This window comes from Triticum aestivum, chromosome 4B (genome assembly GCF_018294505.1).
Source record: "Triticum aestivum cultivar Chinese Spring chromosome 4B, IWGSC CS RefSeq v2.1, whole genome shotgun sequence".
Classification (NCBI taxonomy): domain Eukaryota; kingdom Viridiplantae; phylum Streptophyta; class Magnoliopsida; order Poales; family Poaceae; genus Triticum; species Triticum aestivum.
This window is the reverse complement of record NC_057804.1, coordinates 377,423,569-377,430,011: the sequence shown is the minus strand read 5'-3', so window position 1 is coordinate 377,430,011 and position 6,443 is coordinate 377,423,569.

Genomic DNA, 6,443 nt, shown 5'->3' with positions numbered 1-6,443 from the left:
TCACATTACGAAAACCAAATAATCCCAAAACACTTAGGAACGGTGCATTAACTCATGCCTTGTTTCTTATTTCGTGACATATCAACCAATGAGAGATGTGGGCCATGCATGCTTTCAATGACTTGAGACTACCAAACATGACATGCAATGGTTAGTTCATTGCATGTAATCATATTAAGACTCTAGTTAGCAAGAAAACATTAAGTTCTCTCACCGATAGGAATAAAACACCATGTATTTATTTACAGAGGGAGTAGTACATTTTTTGTGACATGCATTACTAGATATTACTAGTCAAATACTAAAATCCAGATGGATGTGGTAGTACTCCTAAATCTAGAAGGTGGTGCTACTAGTACTAGTAGTAGTACTACCAATGTAGTACTCCTAGGAGTACTAGCACTGTACTACCCGTTGGTCAAATTATTACGTGTTGCTCCTCACAGTGAAGTGACAAGACCCTGCGCCGGAGATGACACCTGAGTATAGGCGCCGTGTTCGGCATACCATAGTCAGCCTCACCATGCAGTCACTATCATCATGGCTGTAGAGCTAGCCTGCTTACAACTAGCCCTGTTCGACATAATTTCCCGTGCGTAGATGCCCGTGCATTGCACGGAACACCAAGATTGGGGGTGGACTGCTCCGGTAGCAGCCATCGCGCTAGCTTTTTCCACGGCCTTCTAGATGTGGTGGGGAGGAGATAAGGCTGATTGTGAGAGACAAGGAGTTGTTTGTAAATAGGGAACAAGTGCGGGCATCTTTTTTGCAAAAATGGAGAAGCTTGGTTTGTATGCGTCAGATCTAGATCCGACGTCTATTGGTGAAAGATGGGAGGCACAACATCATCACCAACTCAGGACCTGTTTGATTCACAGGATTTTGAAAATGCAGGAATAGGACACGGCAATATTACAAGTTTCAAACTGATATTACAAATGTTAGGAGTAATGCTGCACCTAGGAAGAGGGAATTACTAGGAAGTTCACGTAAGAACTTTCGTTACTTTAGGTGGATGCAGCGTTATCGTACAAACTAAAATCCACTGCCCTGACAAGTCACTAATGGGCAAATAAGTTTTCGAGTCTCTGGCCACTTGATGTTTCAAAAACAAATTCAGCTTCTACGGAGACTTTGTCATTTAGGCTTAGACGCTTGCGGTGATCAGCACGCCATTCATTGTTGCACCAGAGAACGCCAAACCTCATTACCTTGAGCACACATGCCTCCAGAACAAAGAACCTGGCCAATTTAATCTTAGATGTGCTACCTCGGTAGTCGATCAAATCAATTTCTGTAAGATGGAGATCAAGGCATTCGATGAGATTGTTATAGTGCAGCACATTTTTCACTTTCGGGTATTTTTTTATCTGCAAAAGAAGAGAACATCGTTAGGACCCCAACTCAATGGCGATGTGGAGGCTAATGAACCCGTGGATCTGCTCAAGACGAAGGTACTCGAGCACAGTACAGATGCGGAGCAGGTGCTCCATAGCCTTCTTTGAGATGACAACGTCAAAGAGGTCGAGCTGCTTGAGTTGAGGGAGAAGAAGGGTAGGCGCGGCGTTAATCTCGGGAAGATAGCAGGAGCTGAAGCTGGCGCGGCGCAGTGTTGGCATGAGGCGGAGCGCGGACGGCAGCAGAGAGCGACATCGTCTAGCTTCAAAGCTGAGCTCCTCGAGCTGATCTAGGGCGGGGGATAAGAGCCACTCGTCGAACTTGGGTTGGACCTTGCAGTTGGTACTGAACATGCGGATGTCAAGGCGTCTGGCTGGCCCAGGGTGCGATGAAAGTATCTTGGAGACTGCGGCCATGCGTTTGCAATCCCCATCGCAGAGGCAGCTGTCGACGGTGAGATTGAGGGGGACGCAGCGCCAGAGGGGGCGCCACCGCCGGGAGAGTAGGGCGGTCCGCACGGCAGATTTGGTGGGGAGGAGGCCGATGATGACGAGCAGCATGTCGTCGGGAAGGCTGCTGATGAAGTCCACGCTCGCCGGATGCGGTTTTGGCTCGAGCGGCCTCCGCTTGTTGGCTGCCTCGCTGTCCATCTCAACCGGCGGCGACGCTAGTGTACACGTGTGCTGGTGTGTGTTGTGTGCTGGGTGTGTGCGAGTGCGTCCTTCTGTGCATGCCGCTTCGCAATGGTGAATTGTGCGCGAGTGTGTCCTTCGCGCGCAAGAAGTTTGTCCTCAATGCACCCTCAATTTACTAGCATGCGGGGTGCTACCCCGAGTGGTTTCAACTTTGTTTCCTTCACCGCGTGTCAGATGGGCCTCTAGTTTACTTATTTTCACCCACTGTCACATGGGCCAGCACACCAAGATATAGAACACGAGCTGACAACGCAACATGTGGATTGGTTGACCGGTCATCTAAACAATATACAGAGCTATACGCTGACACAGTGAGCGTATAATCCATCGGTATAGAGAGTTCGAGTGAGAGGGGAGGCCCGTGAGCGATAGCAGAGAGAGAGAAAGAGCTACTCCCTCCGTTCGATAATGTACTTACAACATTTTTTTAAATTCAAACTTTTGAAACTTTGACCAAGTTTATAAAGAAATTACTTATATCGGCAATACCAAAGATAAATGATAGTATGAAGTAAGTACATGTTGTGATGAATCTAATGATCGTTCCAGATGTAAATTTTTTTCTCCACATATACCTAGTCAAACTCTTCTGAGGTTTGACTTTTCAAAACATCCATATGCTTATGGACGTGAGAGAGTCCCTGACGAGAGAGAGAGAGAGAGAGAGAGAGTGAAAAAAGTGTGTGTGCATGTGTGAAAGAGACATGGACAACACATGATAAAAGTGGAGAAAAAGCGTGTGTGTCTTATGCAAACATATCACACATGCATCTTCGACAACGGAGGCAAGGTGAGGAGATAGTGTGTGGTTGTTTGGAACCGAGAGAGGAAGACCCCTAGCACGTGGCCAAGAGGGGTCTGACAAACAAGGGAGAGAGGTCGAGAGAGACGTACGGAGAAAATGCAGACATGGGGAGGAGAGAGTGTATGTTTGTCATAGAGAGATCCCCTGGAGATCATGATGGGACTACATGGGTGGGAGATCGAGTGACAAGGTGTGTGCGCGATAGAAGATGCCCCGAGAGATATCGAGATAGACGTATGGATGGAAGGAGACAATATGTGTGTTCCTGATGGCTAGTAAGAGATAATCATACTTAGGAGGGGGGGGAGTGCTTGCGCCTATGGCCCTATTTGGATACTCTAACACAGTTAGAGGTTAGAGTTAGATTCTAACCCTGAACTAACTCTAAGTAAAGAGGTGTTTGGATGGTAGGGTTAGATGGAGCACGGATACGGCGAGGCACCTTCACGGGCGGTGCGAGAGGGAGGGAGGGAGAGGACGAGAAGCTTCGAGGAAGTGGGGAGGGATCTGCTGCGGGGAGAGCGAGAGAAAAAAGTGTTTATTAGTGGTCCCGAGAAGAACTAACCCAAATAAGCACCTCTTGGATGGGTTAGTTTTTTTGGATGGGTTAGATGCATCTAACCTAAACTAACCCTCCTGTTTGGATCTTTTTGGGTTAGTTGACTCCAAACTAACCCAAACTAACTCTAACCCATGGTCCAAACAGAGCCCATGATGGAGTGAGGGATTATGGTACTTAGGGGGGTGCGTGTCACATGGAGAGAGAACAAGGGCGGAGAGTGTTGGATGGTTCTATATGTATAGTGCGAGCGAGACATGTGTATGTGTGAACCAGGGAGATATAAGGCCCGTTTGGCTTGCGTTGTGAGCATCTTTTGTGTGGCCTGGGGTTGTGGCTGGATTTCATGCACGCTTGTTTGGTTGCTACCCTGTGAAAAAGAAAGCATGCCTGGGCTGGGTTCCCTTGCACTTTAATTAGCCTGGCTGAACTCCAGACACTGCAAGTAGCCTGGCCCAAGCGACCGATTTTGAACGCCTGATCGTGCCTGGTCGTGCGGCCACGAGGCTAACAGCAACATGGATGGATATTAGCATTAAATAATTGATGCATGGATTGATTGATGGGACGTTGATGCTTTGCCTGGCCCAGGCATGAACCAAACGCTTCGGCATCACACAAGCCTGGCCAGGCAGAAATATTTTACATCTCATGTCCACACCAGGCAGTACCGACCATCAAGGCATGAGGGTCAGGTCACGAACCAAATTGACCAATAAAGTTTGAGAGAGATTGAGGAGCCCCGATAAGGCTGAGTGGTGCGTCAGATAGCTGAGAGGGGAAAGAGATATTCCATCCCCTCGATAATGCAGTGCATGTAAATTTTTTAGAAGTCAAACTTTGGAAACTTTGATCAGGTTTACGCAAATGTTATTTATATCTACAATACCAAAGATACATCATACAAAACTACATCTCATGGTGAATATAATGGTATATGTTTGCCGTACTAGATGTAATTCTTTTTCTCCATGTACATGGTCAAACTTTGTGATGTTTGACTTTTCAATAAATCTATGTGCTATGGACGGAGGTGAGTGCCTCAGTCGAGACAGATCAAGTGCGTGTGAAGGAGAATGAGTAAGTGTGCAAAAAGAGTATGTGTGTGAAAGAGAAAGTGACAACAAACGGTAAATTAGAGAGAGAGTATGTTTTTTCATTTCTTATGCGAACATATCACGCATGCATCTCCGAGATGGAAAAGCGAGGCGAGGAGATACACGAAGATAGCTAGTGTGTGATTGTTTGCAACGGAGAGAGACACCCCTGTAGCACATGTCCAATAGAGGTCTGGCCAACAAGGAAAAAAGGATGAGAGGGACACATGGATGGCATGGACGCATGGGGAGGGAGAGAGGGTGTGTTTGTGATAGAGAGATCCCCTCGAGATTGTGAGGGGACTATATGGGTGGGAGATCGAGGGAGTGCGTGCGCGATAGAAAGATGCCCCGAGAGAAATCAAGATAGACCATGCACATGTTTGTGATGGAGACTAAGATTAGCTAGTCATATACATATAGGGGGACTGCGTGTGCCTACAATTGAGTGAGAGACCATCATACTTGGCTAGCTGGGCATGAGATTGTGTGTGTGTGCATGTGAGATGGAGAGAGAACGATGGAGAGAGATAGAGGTTTAGATGGGCCTATCAAGTGCAAGTGAGATATGCATGTGTATGTGTGACCCAGGTGGATGGAGAGTTTGAGAGAGGGGGGAAGAGCTCCGAGACGACATAGTGGTGCGTGAGAGAGTTACGGGCAAAGAGCCAAGGAATTTGTGTGCGTACGATGAGTGCACCCAAGATATCTATCTTGGACTAGCTAGAGTATCATACATAGTGTGCGAGAGAGACCTATAGATGGTGTATATATTAATGCGGACTAGAAAGACCCCCCCACACACACACAGAGAGAGAGAGAGAGGGAGAGGGACCAACAAGGTTTTTGTGTCGGATGCGTGCGACAGAATTGAAGATTGTCAGCGAGAGAGTGAGATAGAGCGCGCGAGAGAGAGAGAGAGAGAGAGAACATGAGTCCGGGGGAGGGGGAGGTCGCGTTTTATGCATCAAAGACTGATATAAACCATGTTTCAATATAAACTTGCATTCAAATATTTAAATTGGAGAACATGTTGTCTGCAATCCACACATGAACGGATATATGCGTATATCAAACAAGTTCATTAATTTGACTTTCAACATGTTCATGGAGTACTATAATACTGTACAACATGCTACTTGATTGAGGTGTTCAATTTTGGATTTAGTTCACTATTTTGACCTACTGAACGAGCTAGTTCATTGAATCGATATATTTCATTTTGGGTTTGATTCGCGTTTTTGAGTGGGTCAACTATTTGTCATATAGTAAATCGCTAGCAACGAGCATGTAAAAGCACATTACTCCCGAGCATCATCTCTCCATTTGAAAAAGAAGTGGTAAGCTAATATTTCAAAATTTGATTCGAATCGACTTGGTAAGGTAGACGTGGATGCTCGTTCTCCCAAAATTTGAACGAACCGTTAAACATCCTCTCTGCTCGGTGGAATTCGCCCGAGCAAATAAATGGGAGACGCGAAACTACAGTCCTATGTGGGACACGCATCAATTGGCCGTTGTACATCGAGGGTAGGTTCATAACTTCATCCAAGCGCGCCTTCTCCTCGGCCGAAATGACATGTGCCGAATAATTCATAAACCATGGTCGGCAAAACACGCTCTCCTCGCCCGAAATAGCTCGCGCCCACTATTTCAAAACACGCTCTCCTCGCCCGAATTCGCTCGCGCCCACTATAGTTCAAAACACGCCCTCCTTGCCCGAAATCGCTCCCGCCCACTATTTGGGAAGAAGCAAAGCTACTCTACTATCTCCAACCCTCAGTACATAGACCCAAGCCGAGAAGCCTATAGGCAAGGGTAGAACTGTAACTCCCCCTCACATTTTAGACAAATGCGTCCGTAAGACATGGTTCCACTCCCCTCCCAAT